Source organism: Lasioglossum baleicum, chromosome 4, assembly GCF_051020765.1.
Source record: "Lasioglossum baleicum chromosome 4, iyLasBale1, whole genome shotgun sequence".
In the NCBI taxonomy this organism is placed as follows: Eukaryota; Metazoa; Arthropoda; class Insecta; order Hymenoptera; family Halictidae; genus Lasioglossum; species Lasioglossum baleicum.
This window is the reverse complement of record NC_134932.1, coordinates 7,090,004-7,106,613: the sequence shown is the minus strand read 5'-3', so window position 1 is coordinate 7,106,613 and position 16,610 is coordinate 7,090,004. Positions and strand designations below refer to the sequence as shown.

Below are 16,610 nucleotides of genomic sequence, written 5' to 3'. Positions count from 1 at the left end.
TAAATATAACAGAGGAAGGTTGTATTAATTTGGCAACTAAATTTGCGACCTTTTCTTTCGTAATTCTTTTATTAAATCATTATAATCTCACTCAGTGACCATTTTTCGATGAAATTGATATAAAATACTCGTGCTTAAAAAGTATACAAGGTGTTCATCTGAAAACTTTCCAGTCGAATATCTCGGAACGTATGAAAGATAATTAAAAAAGTGTAAAACACGTGTCCAAGGATTTCAAGGGGGAAAGAGAAGGGCAGTATGTATCAATGTTTTATTTTGGTGGCGTTTTCAAGATCATTTGAAGGTCAACTTTGTATTTCAAATGGAAACCTACATGTTTTATTATGGGATCTTATTGTACGTGAAAAGACCAGCAATTTTCGTAGGATACTTTTTTTTATTCGCAGGTTTCCATTTGGAAAAACAAATTTGACCTTCAAATGACCTTGAAAACGCCCATCCAAATAAAAAACTGATACTGCCCCCCTCTTTCCCCTCGAAATCATTGGACACGTGTTTTGCACTTTTTTAATATCTTTCATACTTTTCGAGATATTCGGCTGGAAAGTTTTCAAATGAACACCCTGTACATAAATGACTTTGTTTGAGAACATATGGTCGCGAACTTAGTTGCCAACCTAATACAATGTACTTTATATTTCCAGGATGGGATTCATCGTTACAACATTTTTCCCCCGAACAGTTCTCCCCACGGGTATTCCCATGAAATTAGTGGCACGCGTTGTAGAGGAGGCAGAAAATCGGTCGCGAGATAAATCTCCATTTCCCGGCTGTTCCTCGCTCGTTCCCGGCTTTGTTGAACACGCTCGGACCGACGAGGGGTAGACACGGGTTTCTTGTTGCGACTTCGAAGCCGTGGCGTCACCGTCAGTTTCTTGCGTACCTGTAAAGCATCCTTGGTACAAGGTGTAGCACGGTGATTCGCACCCGGACCCCCTATAAATCCGTTGTCGCCTCTTTTTCCTCTCGAGCACGTCTTAACGAAGAAACATTCTGATTACTAGACTGTGAATATTCTGCAATTATACCGTGCACTACGAGCACGACAAACTGGTGGACGCCGCACAGTGGGTAAAACCGATGAATTCTGTGTCAAAATCAAAGAACTTTCGATAGAAATGAGATAGAGCGATGAAATTTTTTAAATTTCTATTTCCCATAATTATATTTTCATTTACTCAGGAAGTAAGGTAAGTATTACATCATTATAAATTACTTCTCATGAACGAATTTTTTAACTATTGTTGTCGCCAAATAAGGTAACAATAAGGTATCACCAGTATAGTTAAAAAATATAATTTATAATGATGAAATACTTACCTTACTTCCTGTGTAAATGAAAATATAATTATGGAAAATAGATATCTAATTTAAATTAGATTACAGTCACACATAGCCTAGAAGGAGTGTCAGCGACAATCGATTGATTCATTACGATTATTTTTAATGTGTTTTATATATGAGAATACAATATTCCTTCAAATTACTGAGTTACGAAGTCATTTCAGCTTCAACGAAAAAATTATTTCCTAAGTTGTGTTCACAAAAATCCATTTCTTGCAAAATCCTGAGGTCGTAGACAAATTTTGAGACCAGATTTGAAATCAGCGTGAAAAAATCTACGAGAAATGATGTCTCGCATGTTTAAAAAAAATTTCTTCCGCGTGTGGTATTGGAAAAACCACAATTTTCTTGAAATTGTGCAAGTTTAACGAATTTTCTCCTGGTTAAAAAACGTTCGTACCACAATCTCCATAATTATTTCATATTCTGCAAAGTTTCAGCTTTCATTTTAAAAAAATTTCATCGCTCTATCTCATTTCTATCGAAAGTTCTTTGATTTTGACACAGAATTCATCGGTTTTACCCACTGTGCGCCGTACTGTTTGACAATCCTTTTACGTTTTTAGTCAATCCGAATGCTTAAATTAAATTATAACACATGGCCCTCTTATTCTTCTTAACCGCGTATCGTTTACGTTTCAAGAATAAATATATAATTTTTTGATATTAGAACATACGTGTCGGATTTTTTCAAGAAGCTAGAACAATTAGTTCACTGCACGAGACGAAAAAGAAATGTTGAGAAAATTGCACTTGGTCGGAGAATTGCAGAGAAAATACTAAAAGCTGTTTTTTTTTTTTTGTTTGAATACGTAACAGAAAAGCTTTGTCAAAAAATGCGATTCTTCCACACCGTTTGGGACCCCAATTCAAGGGCTGTTCTCAGCCCCTGAAGATTATGGTCGCCCATTTTTTTTCGGGAAAATTCACTGCGGAAGGGCTTAGGGAAAGCGTTCGGTGTACCGCGAGACCTTAAATGTCTCGTGTGATTCTTGCACGATAAAAAAGTTCTGTCGCGAGTGTAAGGCAGAGAGAAGCGAGAATTTTTGTTCATTTGTCCGGGCGACCCTTTGTCCCTTTTCCCGATTCTCCGTTCCGGCAGCGATCCCACCGTCGCGCGTCGCGTCGGAATAAGTCTCTCCTACGTTCTCTCCGGCGCCGGAGGAATTATATCGTGGAAGTAATTCCGCGAGGAAACTGGTATAATTCCTTTTTCTTTCGTTTTTTTTTTTTCGTCAGCGGCCCCGGAGGCACACGAGGCAAACAGAATTTCGAAAGGGACACTCGAGGATCGCGGCCTCGAATCTAAACGACGGGAATCCTATTTAGGGAGGCCGGAATGGAAAATCAAGGGAAACCGTGGAATTACATTTGTTCGCGTTGCTCTCGCGGCACGTGAGAAACACCTCGGCCACTGTAACGTATTGTTGCGTTCCGTGACTGTTTTCTTTGGCCTCGTGATCTACATCGGTCGTACAACGAGCTTAGTCGAATCGCTATGCAAAGTGTTCCGGCGAAGCATCCCAAATATCTCATTAACGCGTTGCATCCCACCGGAGTTTTTTCCCTATTCATCTTCCTGTTTTATAAATAGACTGCGGATCTTTATGCAAAATGAAAATTGTCTTCGTGAATTGTACAACATAGGAGCCAAATAAAAATATAATTTCTTCTCTAATGATATTAAGTAGCTGAAACGAGTACATTGATATTTTTAAATCCTTTTTAACCTGTCCACTGATTTAAATTGTACATACTCATTTTTGCCATAAATTCATAAAATTCGCAGTCTACTTATAAATTACGATTTCATCTTTTGTTAACATAGACAGGGTGTCGCGATGATTTGTACCAGCTTAGGAATTTCTCATCGTGCTCCCACATTATTTTTACAGCATTGCATTCTTTGTCTGTTTCAGAACCTGGTGGCCACCAAGAAGAGTATTGAGGATCAAATCGTAAGTCTAACTTTCTAAGCAATGATGTACTTGAATTCAATATCGTGACTGAATAAATAATCGTTTGTTGTAAAAATCGAGATTTAATTCTCTAAACAATAGAACATTTCAACTGAAAACGATTATTCGAAGAGCAACATTGTGGAACATATTCTTCCAGTATAATATTGTCTACGAAATTCATATATGTATAGAACTAAAGGGACAATATGTATAGTACACAATTCACGTAGAGAACCCAGTTTTACCATAAGAGCTGCACATGTAAGAAACTCTTGGCAGAAAAATCTACCCGATATTCTGTGCAATTTAAAATTCATACGCAGAACAAAAATAACAATATAGTAGACAATTGGACGGAGTTTTACCATAAGAGTTGCATATTCAAAGAACATTTGGCGGAAAGATTTGCCTAATACTCGTAACAGCGGAAATTTCCGGGAGGATGTAATCAAAAGTAGAGCAAAACAGTGTCGTAGAAAATCGGCGGCGCGCAAAGAAAACGGGACGGAATTTGCATATTCCATTCGTTGGATGAGTTTAAATGGGAGTTTAGCTCGCGGGTGGTCCCGTTTACAGGAGATTCAGGCGCAAACGTCGAGAATTCTGTGTACACAGTGGCAAGAAATCGGGAAAAGCTGGATGGGAGCCGGAGAATTACATCGTGTCTTGACGAAAACGTGGGAAACCGAGGGGTAGGATCGGGGGGACGGCCCGCTATTCTACGGAAAATACTGTAACAGCCCATCGCGGTGTACACGTGTAATACACACCGATGCTCGGTGCAAAATGACGTACGTGCGCGCACTCGGATCATATGCGTGCCTGTTCCCAATCCTCTTATTCCGATGCATTGAAAGCTTCCGGCTTTTCGAGCTGCGAGCGTCCCGTGTAAACAAATGCGCCAGCCGCGGACCGGAGAAATCCGCGCCCGTTCGACCAGAATGGGAAACGGATGAACAGATTGAGAATATGGTGGCTAGCAGTTTTCACCGGTTCGATATTTTGACGGCTCGGTACACAGAACCGTTCCCGAAAGTATAGACCAGCGGAACTCGCGTGCGCTTCGAAATTGTGAAGTTGAAGCTCGGAGATCTCGTGCGAGCCAAATATTCCGGACGTTATCCGTCCAGTCTCACAATGTGAAAAATACCTTGGTCAAAATTCCATGAAGAAAGAATTAATGAATTGTATTGATGAGCTGAGTACAGTGGTACTTCGGTATACGAGCTGTTGTTTGGACTTATCCGAATAGGACGTATACCAAAACAATATTTCCCATAAGAATTAATGTAAAAATGACTAATCCGTTCTCATGTAAAAAAACTCCTGTTCTTATGACGCCTACATTTTTTTATTGAAGCTCTTTAGACCCTTAAATGTTACATTTCGCTTTCCAATTTGGTGTTACAATTTTACAGGTTGGTATTACAATGTTACAAGATGTAAATTATACCTACATTAATGGGGTTGTAAAATAGTTTAAACACTGTTTAAACACATCGATAAAAAATGAGATTTTGTGATAGATTTTTAAATTTAAACTCTGCTTGATGCTAAGATACAAGAAGAAACAAACGATATTCTATTCTGTGGAAGAAAACCTTACAATAAAACCTGACATTCTGGTGTTTTTTCTTTTTCCGTCTTCTGTCGCTTTTCACTAGGCTCAGCTGATTTGACTGTCCTTACTTGTATGATCAGTCAGTTAATGATACATCAACTCCGAATATAATTGATTATTAATGTAATTCTTCCTCTGAGATGCAATAATTATTTAAAATTTTTTTTTTAAATATTGCATTGTCGTTCAGTTCTGAGCTATGTTTAAAATTTCAAGTCTCTAGCTCATCGGGAAGTTAGTTTAAAATAAATTTCAAAATTTGTACCGAACAGACAGACAGGCAAGAAAGCGAGCTGATAAAAACGTGGTAAAAATGACGCAAAATTCACACAAAAAATTTATGTCTGTCCAAACTGGACGAATTTCGAATTGGACGTACTCCAAAGCAGACGTACACCGAGGTACCACTATATAAGAGTTAAAAAATCAATTTTGAATAAAAATTTGTTAGATATTTTCTCAGCGTTTATAATTTACCACAGAATGATCAAATTGCAGACGGTTAAGAACAAGAAAGTATTGTTCTTGGGTTGGTATTTATCCAATCTCGTATCGCGTTACACTTCCCGGCAATCGAGCTTCTCTTCAACATGTATCGAGACGTATACGCCCCGCCATTCCGGTCGCATGAAATGAAAACCGGCGCCGAAGAACGCGGAGAAGCCAAGACTTTCCGGCGACTCGTTTACTCGCGGCGCGCGGCGGGACGCGTTATCGTTCGCTTGAAAACGTTTCTTTCGTACGCGCGAGAAACGTTGAATAAGCGGCCGACGTTGCTCGCTCTCGAGCTTCTTCTGAATAACTTCCCTGAACAACGTTAACCTGCTCGCTCCGGCGCGCCCCTGCACAAAAACCGCTTTCCGTGCACGCGACGAGACGCGTGTGCAACGAGAACCCGAACGGAAAAAGGTAAACGCGATTATAATTCAACCACAATAAACGAACTAACTCGGCGACGAGACTGGGCTCTTTTATCCGCGTCCGTGCAGGGTTAGTCGCCTAACACTGATACGCCAAACATCCCCGTTCCTCTTCATGTCGCGAGGACGATTCCGAGAGATTTCCATTTTAAGATGCTCTTTCCAAGATGTTCGGGAACCCGAGTATAAGATGAAATTTATAAAATGAAAACACAACTAGACTACCGTTCTCTATACAGGGTCATCCGTTTTTAAACGGCCAAACGTTAACCAGCTGTAGAGGACCCCAAATGCAACAACTTTTACCCCTATCACTTTTTTTGTTTCGGCCTTGATTTCCAGACAATTGCAAAAAACCATTATTTTTTGAGTTTACATAAAATTAAATATCTCAGGACTCCAATGATGAATCTTGATGGTTTTTCCTTTGTTTAGTTTAAAATAAGTAGCGGCATCTTTTTTATTGAATAAACTTTTTTGTATGACCTTCGGATAAAAAACAAAAATAAAGTGATAGGGGTAAAAGTTGTTCCATTTGGGGTCCTCTACAGCTGGTTAACGTTTGGCCGTTTAAAAACGCATGATCCTGTAGAAAATAAAAATTGTCTAAAACAATTGCAATACGCAGTAGTCATTTACAAGATTTCTCTTTTTTTAAATGATTCTAACAAGTTGGAAATACTACATCAGCATCCTTAAATCAAGTAAGGTGAAGTGGTATGTAAATACTTAACGCTGTCGGTATCAAACGCTTTGCACAGTTATTACTGGTGAATTAATGTTACGCAGGATTCTAATCTTTCTTGAAAATTTTCATTTTGATAGGATATTGTACAAAATGTCAACCACTCTACACTTTCCTTCGAAAATGGGGCAAGAGCTTAACTTAGAGTTTAAAATTTCTTTCAAACCTTGTTTCATGTGCCACGGGGCAAGAGCAGAATTATTAACAAGCCTGCTATAAAGTGCTTTTTATAGTTATCCATTTTTAAACAAACCTCAAAGTTTTATATGTACTTCTCACGTGAGTGTTTAGCACTGATTGATTGAAGCGAGGAAAATACCTCTATTCTTGGGCGACGTCTATGTCAAATAGTTCATATTAACTTATAGTAGATTAGTAAATACAAGCTAGAGAAATTTCACTCGTGTTATAATAAACATAACCGGTACTTGCCTCGTTTACGAACTTACCCCACTTCACCTTATTTATATGATCACTAGTGATTATATATAGTCTAGACTGCGGATCTTTATGCAAAATGAAAAATGTTTGCGTCGTTTGCAAGACACAGGCCAACTAAAGTTGCCAAATAAAAAATTTTCACATCATTCAACTGTCTTATTAAACTGAAACTAATACACTGATGTCCTTAAATCTTACGAATATGATCACTGTTTTAAATTATGCGTGGAAATTTTAATCATAAACACAGAAAATGCTCGAGGTTTGTAGGATCAGAAAATACTCAAAGGGATAAGGGCGAACATGATTTACAAAAAGATGAATTTGATCTGTGTAAGGGTGAATTTGTAATGAGAAATCAGTATTACAATCGCTCCCTTTGCACTGGAGCTTCATCCTCATTTCCCAGGGTAAAATCCTAGGCTGGAACAGAGGCTGCGGTTAGGTTTCGACGATGATCGTTCCTCCGTAACGCGATCCGCGTCACTGTCCTCCGTATCTTAGTATACACGCGCGAACTGGATGCACCTCTCGCCAAAGAAGGCGTGAAAGTGACACACCTGCTCCCGCTCGCGTGGATTTTGCTCCCACGTGGCTCGGTGAACGCCGGCCGAACGAGAATCGCTAATAAATTAGCATTGCCTGGTCGCGTGGTTCCGTAATACGCTCGGCGCGCCAACAAGACCAGTCACATTCGCGGATTTAGATGTGAACGGGAAATTATGATCGAGCGGTGTCCGGAAAATTCAGTTCGCCATGCCACCCGGGAGACTCGAATTCTTCGGGAACTTGTTCGTTTACGAGTTATGTATTTCTCCCGCGACCAGATAAACGGTCGACGATCGATGACTCAATCGGAGGAAAGTTGTGGCACTCGCTTTTCGAAATAACGGATAGCGAAACCGGATGGGAGGTCTCCGTGTTTCTTTTCGCGGGAGAGTTATGGCTACGGTGTACTGGATCGGGCAATAACACTGTCTGCTTCGAACAGTTTCGTCATTCGCAACTGTTAAATAAAAGGATGAGTGGCGAAGACGTTTTACTAAGATACTTTTATTTTAACGGAACAAAACGATGTAACAAAATTCTCGCACGAGGCACACACGTTCCATACAGCCACTAGGTTGCGTTGTCTTACTTAGGGTATTATTATTTAAATGTAAATGTACCTTAATACTCAACAACAACATTATCAACAAACCGCGGATGTTCATGCACGTGAACTTTGCGAGTTTCACACGAGTAGTACTTATTGTATTCATATAAACGATCAGAGTTAATAATTATTATTAGTTATTCGACGATGTCTGCACTTTACATTATAATTTAGTTCATCTCGGAACGAATAAGTTGATGGCGCCGTTGATTTTGTCAACGTGTTAATTAAAGATGTATCAGATGATTGCACAAATTCATGCCCGACTTGAAAATAAAATTCAATGGTTAAGTTTTAAGGAATATACCTTTATTAATCACCAAACTTTTCTGCAAAATATGTTCGAAGATTTCGAAGCTTCGAAGGAACGAAGGGAACTTCGAAGTCGTCCAAGTGCTCGAAATTTCAAAATCTTCGAAACGTATGAAGTTGTACCTTCCGAGTTTCATACCATGTCACGCGATTTTTGATAAATAAAAATATTAACTTTCAGTCACCGGTGACACTGAACTTTCCGTAATTAAATTAAATTTAAAAGATTGCATTCTATTAATAAATTTCGGGATCATATCACGAATGTACTTAAAAAATAATACTTTGCAAACAAAATTTTAATGAGTTTGATTAAATTCGGTGAAATCGGATATCGCGGACTAAATGAAAAGAAAGGCAAGACAGGCTTGGCGCTTGACAAAACTCACGTATTCAGTAGGGCAGTAACTCTAGGCCAAAATGGACCCAACTCGAATAGAATAGAATACAGTATAAAAGTATAATAAAAAAAGATACGCGTCAAAAACAAAGTAAGACGTAAGATATACCTAAGGTAGAAAAGTAACGTGACACATTAACCGGCGGCCGAATAGCGTCCATAACCGGGGAGCTAATTTTCCCTTAATGACCATTAACCTTTCTCCGCGGAATGATAAAATAGTGCGATTAGCGGTGTAAAAAAGGTGGGAGGAAAAGCAATATAACACTCGGAGCGAGATCGCAGGAACACTCGGAAGCAGGTTGCAGACGAACGCTAAAACGTGAGCGGCCGGCGGTGCTCAGGTTTCCGTGCGCGTACGGTTTGAATTAATCACCGGAGGCGACTCTTAAATCGACACCGTGTACCCGGATACAATGATCCCGAGCGCAATTAAGCCTTTCCCACTTTCTACCGTTAATCGAACAGCCGATGTTCCCGCGTTCTCGGATACTCGGGGGCGCGATTAATCCGAGCCGTTATCGGCGAATCCCGATCGGATTCCGCGAGCCTGCGCCCCGGACCTTACTCAGCCCGCGACAGGGAACAGACGTTCCGCGACGGGCCCCAAACGATTTTCTTAATTAGCCCCGGCACGGTCAGGTGCAAACCAGGAAGTTCCCGGACGTATGGGTTTCTTGCGATCCCGTCAGAGATTCATAGTCGCGCACCGAGCGCAACGCACAACGAAGATCGGTTTCGGTGATACTCGGGGATTCACGATCGCGCGGCTCTTTGTCCTGTGTGCATTCGCTTCGAGAAATCCGTGAATCTGGGGAATTCCATTTTTTACCGGCTGCTTCCTTTCTTCGCGGCAGCGATTCTACGGGATACCTTTCCTTTATTCTTTTCAACGACGCACAGTGGGGTCGCGGCCCCGAAAACCTGGCAGAAACTATTAATATGAACTCATGCCTATCCATCAGTACACTATATTAGGTTGTTGCTAGGGATAGGATCTAGTACCTTGCAAACAGTTTCGAACTTCGATTGATTGAATTCGAACTCTCTATAAGTAAAGGAGGTATTTTCACGATCGTACTATTTGAAAGAATGGTAATTATTTTCACGGCGCTCAGGTTCGATCAATTTCTACACTAAATGAATATAGCTAAGAGAGATATTCATTTAGCGTAGAAATTGATCGAACCTGAGCGCCGTGAAAATAATTACCATTCTCTCTATAAGTACTTCGAAAAACAGAAATAGTACTCCTAAGTATACTCGAACCTATGCCAGACAGTTTCGAACCTTTTTCAAGTACTTTGGTAAACGGAAATAATACTTTTCAAGTATATTCGAATCTTGGTCGAACGGATTCGAAACTTTTATGAATATCGTAACGGAAATTCCCTGGTTTTTGCTAATCATTATGTTTTTTACCTTTAAAATCAATTATGTTGTCCTCTAATGCCTAATTTAATTCAGCATGTATAACTACAATTTCATAATCTATCGGAAATATTATCCTTAAATAGTTACGAATTTAATAAAGAAAGTGCTTGAAGCCTGCTATGCAGTTCTGATTTCCAAGATTCGAGTACTAAGTACTTGTGAAAGATTCGATTCCTTTCAACATCGAAGTACTTACAAGTATCTCTTTTCGAAACTTGTAAGTACTCATTCCGAGGTTCGATATCAGTGTTTGTATAAAATGAATACTTGTCAAATATAATCATTGAAACATTATTAAATGAAACTTGGTTATTGAAATTGACTCGGATTCGTGAGTACATATTGAACTTGATCCCATCCCTAGTTGTTGCATATGAAATGTTCGAATTTTAGCAATGGAATTAAGCAAACGCAATTTTGTACCCAATGTATTATATTTTATCTACAAATTTCAAGTTTCTTGATTGTATTACGGTAAAAATAAGATATTATAATCATTCCAGTTTTTCATTTACAAGATTGTTATCTTGATTTTGTAGTTCTTTTTTACCATCAACGACTAGTAAGTTAATTAATCACCACATTTTAACCAAAAAAAAACACATAAAAGTTATTTTTCCAGTCATATAAAAGGAATACACGACAGTCGCGTTGGTTGACGTTGTGACAACCTAATATTATAGTTAAGAATACGCTCTTGTAGAATCAGTGAAAAATAACGATGTTGGAAGGTTAAGTTCGGTGTCATTCGAGTTAAAAATTAGTCATCGCTATTGAGATTAGTTATCGAGTGAAAATATTGTTTGTTAACACATTACCGACCGGTGATTATTGCATAATTTAGAAAAATCTGTGGTACATGGCTAAACACTTTCTTATTAAACACTTTCTAATGGAACCTTCAATGGCAACAGCAATTTTCATTGTAAACTAACAAGTCACCCTGAATAACGTCATCTAATAGTTTGATTTAAGATTGCGATGTAAAAGAAAATCACTATGCTTCCTTTGGGTACAGCACAATTATTGAAAATCCTATTAATAAGCTTCCTGGTAGTTAAAGTGTTAATTATAATTCCCAAAACCGTAGCGAAAAGCGAGAAGAAAATTTCCGGGTGAAATACTGCACGGTTCCGCTTGAAGTATCGCAGTTCGTCTTCCGCCAGTTCTGCAATGGTAAAATGTAGTCGAAGCCATCTCCGGCAATAAAATGGAAATCGAAGCTTTTCGATAGTCTTCTTGCGGAACTTTAGTGTACTGAATTCGTGATATACCTCTCTCTTGTTAAGAATATCGATCCTCGGTTACGTACCCAGTTTCTCTTCGAGACCGTTGCTCTGTGGTCTTCGTATTCAAACGAAGGGACGCATTACGCAATGACTACGGTCCTCCTCGATCGACCGCGTATACCTTGAATCTCATTACTCGGTTTATTGATAGCTCACCGATGGACCGTGTCTATAGCGCTATTCAATGAAAGCACAACCGTGTTCACCGATAAGAAGTATCGGCCTCTTGATACAAATTGAGAAGATCGAGCTGGAAAGTTGAAAGCACGATACCTTGTCGGGGACAAGTCGGGGTTCGAGAAAGCAATTTTTCGAACCGACACAAGCAATCGTCGTCGAGAGGGATTAAACAGCGAAAGATTGGACCTGCAGACGTCACCAGAAGACAAACAATATTATTAAAAAAATAATAACGGGACCGATAACTCCGTTGAATGGACGAAACATTGCTCCTCCGATAGCCTTCTTTAATTCGATAGCGTATCGACAGGTAGTTCTCGGTTTATCGCGTTGTGAAATTGATCAAACTCGTCGAAATTTCTTCTTTACATGGTAGAAAATGACCACTTATCTGTCTGCGAGCTCGTACGATGACAGAGACATTTTTTACAGTTTTGTGGAATACGGCAGCGCAATTTAATTCTTACTTTAAGGTCCTCGTTATGTCTCTTGCAGCCCGTAAAATGTTTAAGAGTGATGTAATGACATTTAACCCTGCAATTATCTTTCTTCCTCGGTCTGTAAATGTCACACCGGAATCTCTCTTAGAGGCTACAAAATTTAGATGCTGGAAAAGAGTTCAGGAAATGTGTAAGGATGTCTTGAAAGCACAACATAGAAGAATCATTGAATCTAACAACGATACAATATTTACATGAGCAATTTTAAGGTTCAAAAAAGTCCACGGAAACGCCACGGTCTTAAGGGTTGTTCACACCTGAGGAACCAGGGATTACTAAAAGAGAAGGAGTTAACTGATCGCAACAGAACCCGCCCAGGGTTCTACGAGGCGAAAAAGATTTCGAGGCTTCTCGTGCAAGGATTAACGCGATTAATGCGAGTCACCTTTGTGTCAGCGTGTCGACGGTGCGCCGTACATAAATCGAACAACGCTGTACTGTACGTCCTAACATGTACACGCGGTGGAACCGGTTTTCAGTGGCATTTAGTGGCAACCCTCGACGGTACCTGCATACGGTCAGATCGGCCGGCTAAGTTACAACAAATTAACAGGTCGTTTATCGAGTTTCTTTCTGTCTTTCCCTCCCTCTGTCCCCCTCTCGTGTTTCTCTCTCGGTTGGTCCGATGGCAAGGAAATAATCGAGCCAAAGGCAGCGATTAATGGCCCGGTAGCGTTGTAGACAATAAAGTCGCGCGCTCTCGCCCAGCCGATCGTAAATAAATTCGCCCGCGGCGCGTGTTACACGTGCGACGCCGACCTTTTTTCCGTGTTCCTGGCCCCATGGAACGCGACGATATTCGACCCAGCCGATAACGCTGCCCGCAAGACTTGTCGCGGTTTCATTTTTACCTGTACATCCGACACAAGCGTCGCGCGATCCATGTTCAACCGAACAGGTGATCCAGTCTCCTGGTTTATCGCAATTTACGCTGTTACGCCTCCGAACTGCCTGAACGACTAATTTCTTGGGGAACCTTATAACTTGTTCCTCAGCACGGTCTACTGTTCTGCAGCTTCGCCATGATTTTTTAAAATCTACTAGGAAATTGTTTAAGTTACCAGGAAAACCATTCTTTTATGTTTTTGTCATTCCAACCAATTGTAATCTAAAAAACTTTGTATTTACTCGTTCTCTAGCAAACTAGTCGGTCTAAAGTCTCAAAGAAATTCAAGTCACTTGGACCAATTTGTAAAAAGTCATTCCGCTTGAAGAGATATGTCAACATACTTCTCACGACGAGTGTGCGTATTGATTTTTTAATCAACGATAAATTGAAACGACTGAGATATGTTAATGAGAAGAAGGTCGAGAAAAAAGGAAAGTGAATAAAAAGATTTATAAAAAAACTTTTTAAAACCCACGCTTATGTTAAAATGCACTAAAAACGAGAAAATAATTTTTTTAGACATTAGTCGCTATAAATAAAAGCGTGGAGTGCTAATCTATATTGACGTAATCTTCGTGGGCGCTGCACGCTTTGATTTATATGGTGACTGATATCTAAAAAAATTATTTTCTCCTTTTTAGTGCATTTTAATATAAGCATGGTTTTCAAAAAGTTTTTTTATTTTCTACTTTTTAGTCTCTTTTTAAATGCAACGTAAGATATAGTAATACTGGTATGAAGTAGTAAGATATATATACACTGAGAAAAAAATCCTGTCGAAACAAAAAAAATATATGTTGATTCAATAAGATGTACTATTGAATAGTGCCAATATCATATGAACTTACTTTAATATTTAATACTATTGAATTTCAATAGCAAAACTCATTTCCGCCAATCATATAAGCGAATAGCTTGACATCAATGTTTTCAAAAAAATAAGATATGGCCTCAAACCAATTCCAGTATAAATCAATACATTTCTCAAATTTTTTTAACAACATATCTGATTGAAGGAAAAACAGAAATATTACGAATAATAATGTACGGTATTGAATCGAATAATATTTTCAATCATTTCATGATAGACAATTCAAATACATCACGATTTGCTTCGAAATTTCATACTATTGAAAAGAATACATTGATATTCATCGAAGTAAAAAAATTACAATAACACGCGTGTTATTGAAGTAACTACTTTTTTTTCTCAGTGTAGAAACGCAAGATAGAACCCACGAGTCAAGGATCCTACATTACTTAATTAATAAATAAAAAATTAATGAAATGTGGTCGGCGAAAACCGTGTCGGAGAAATCTGTGTCGGTGATTTCCATGAGACCATAGACGGACTTACTCCACTCCACCTTATTAAATTTTGTGGAAATAAAGTGTACGGGGGAACAGGGAATAGAACGACGAGTTTTATCAAAATGACCACGCCACTGGCTGCGAACCAACGACGAGGCACCGACCGCGTATCCATCGTCTGATCGAGGCGGGCCCACGTGAACGACACAGACGTCGGCTCTGTCAACCGTACGTCCACGCGTGTACGCGGCTCTCTGCCAGCGGCCCGTAACACAGCGAGATTTATTGGCACCGCTGAAAATGCATTTTCGCATGCCCCCGCGGATAAATTCGTCGTTGCGTGGCCGCGTTAAACGTCCCCTATTTCGGCCGACGCTGAACGTCCACCGGCGTCGAGGGGAGGATCGGTGACCCCGTGAACCTCCGCGTTCGTATTTCAAAGCCAGCACCATGAAGCGAGGGAAAAGTGAATAAAAGTGTACCCATTTTCACGAAGATATTCTAGTCTGCAGTGCTATATTGCATTGCTTCCGGCATTTACATTCTCAAACTACACAACTGACCATTATTTTTGCATACACTTTAGTTTTCTTGGAATCCTACGAGGTTATGAAATAAAGCAATGCCAAGAATTCGTAGTACAGGAATATGAAAACTGAATATAGAGTGTATTCAGTAGATGAGAGTACAAGAGAAGCTTCTCGCTTAAGCGCTTCAGTTCAACTGACTAGTCCTAGAGAACGTGTTCAACAAGACCTTCGAGAAGACCGTTTTTTTTATTGATGATCGAAGGGTAGGAGAACCCAGATATAAGAGATAGCGGCGCAGAGGGAGATAAATCCTAAATACATACCTAATTTAACCCTCATCCGTCCCTCACTTCGCGAACTGAATCTGTCCCTCGATGTCAAATTGACACAGTGGTAAAATATCGACGAAATAACAAGATAAAAAGTTATTTTCCGATGTTTTTGTGTTAAAATGAATGCGTTAACATCTGCATCTTAGTTTCTGCACAATTTTCGCATAAAATAAAGCGATGTATGGGACATACTGCTTGTTTACACAAATCACATCGGGTACTATGTATATATTAGCATTCGGTTTTTTCTCACACTAATGTGTTTCGCATTAAAAAAATAAAAGTCACAAAGTTTCGGGCAAATTTACCGACAAATAATAGAACAGTACACCTTAATTCGCGAAAACTGTGTGAAATTGACACGAGGGACGGATGAGGGTTAACACGTTTGTGTTTATCCCCCACTAATTTTTAGTGATTAGTACTTTTTTCAGTTTAAAGGAGATTAGTGACACAAGCACATATTTATTGGACTCTGTACAGAGTCTACATCACGAGTCTGACACGATATTGTAGGACAAGGGGTTAATTTTGTACATGACTGGAGCCCTTTGTCGAGTTAACGAAAGATCTCATTCCTCTTCAGCTCCTTTGAATCTGTCAGCACAAATGTAAATTTTGTGAACAGTAGAGAGAGCGAGGGGTAAAATGTTGGAAAAGGGGAATATTCCATGGAGAAAGAAGATTATCGAATGATTGTGTGTCCGGGGCTCGTTTAAGCTTCTCCGGAACGTTTCCTGGAAAATCGTAATAGGACCCCGTCGCCCCCAAGTCGCGGTGTGCATCCGATTTTAAATCAATTTCACCGTAATTGCACAGAAGCCGCGGGACGGTTTGATTACGGAAGGAAAAGGCGATGGAAATTATCTCGGCGGGTTCGACCCCCTCCGAACCTCCACACGGATACACGCACACACATCCGCTACAATTTCAATTTGACCCTTTCGCTGTTTCCTACTTGCCGGACTCATTTGCGTCACATTCAACCTATGCTCGAACAACGGTAACCACCGTGCTCGCCTTATCCTTTCATTAAATTGCCAGGTGCCGCCCACCTCTTGGAAAACCCTCCCGTGGCTTTCCAATTTACTGAAATATCATTTTCTTCCGTCGTTATCGAGGGCAACCCATTGCCCCCGCGGAATCGTCTCGCGTATTCTTCGACTCCGTTCCGAAGGAAAGCCAATTTTCTTCGCTAGGATCGCCCATTGTTCTTCCTCGCGA

The 16,610-nt window shown here is 39.8% G+C and overlaps 1 protein-coding gene across 7 annotated transcripts in view; it reads left to right on the top strand.

The window, feature by feature from the left end:
- LOC143207827 (uncharacterized) overlaps positions 1-16,610 on the top strand; it is a 228,520-nt gene that overhangs the window by 132,242 nt on the left and 79,668 nt on the right. For 2 of the 7 annotated variants that reach the window (XM_076421644.1, XM_076421643.1), the window contains one exon: positions 3,285-3,323. The exons of the other annotated variants lie outside the window; for them this stretch is intronic. The gene's annotated coding sequence lies outside the window, so the exon portion shown is untranslated. The remainder of the gene's footprint in view (positions 1-3,284; positions 3,324-16,610) is intronic. 7 annotated transcript variants of the gene reach the window in all.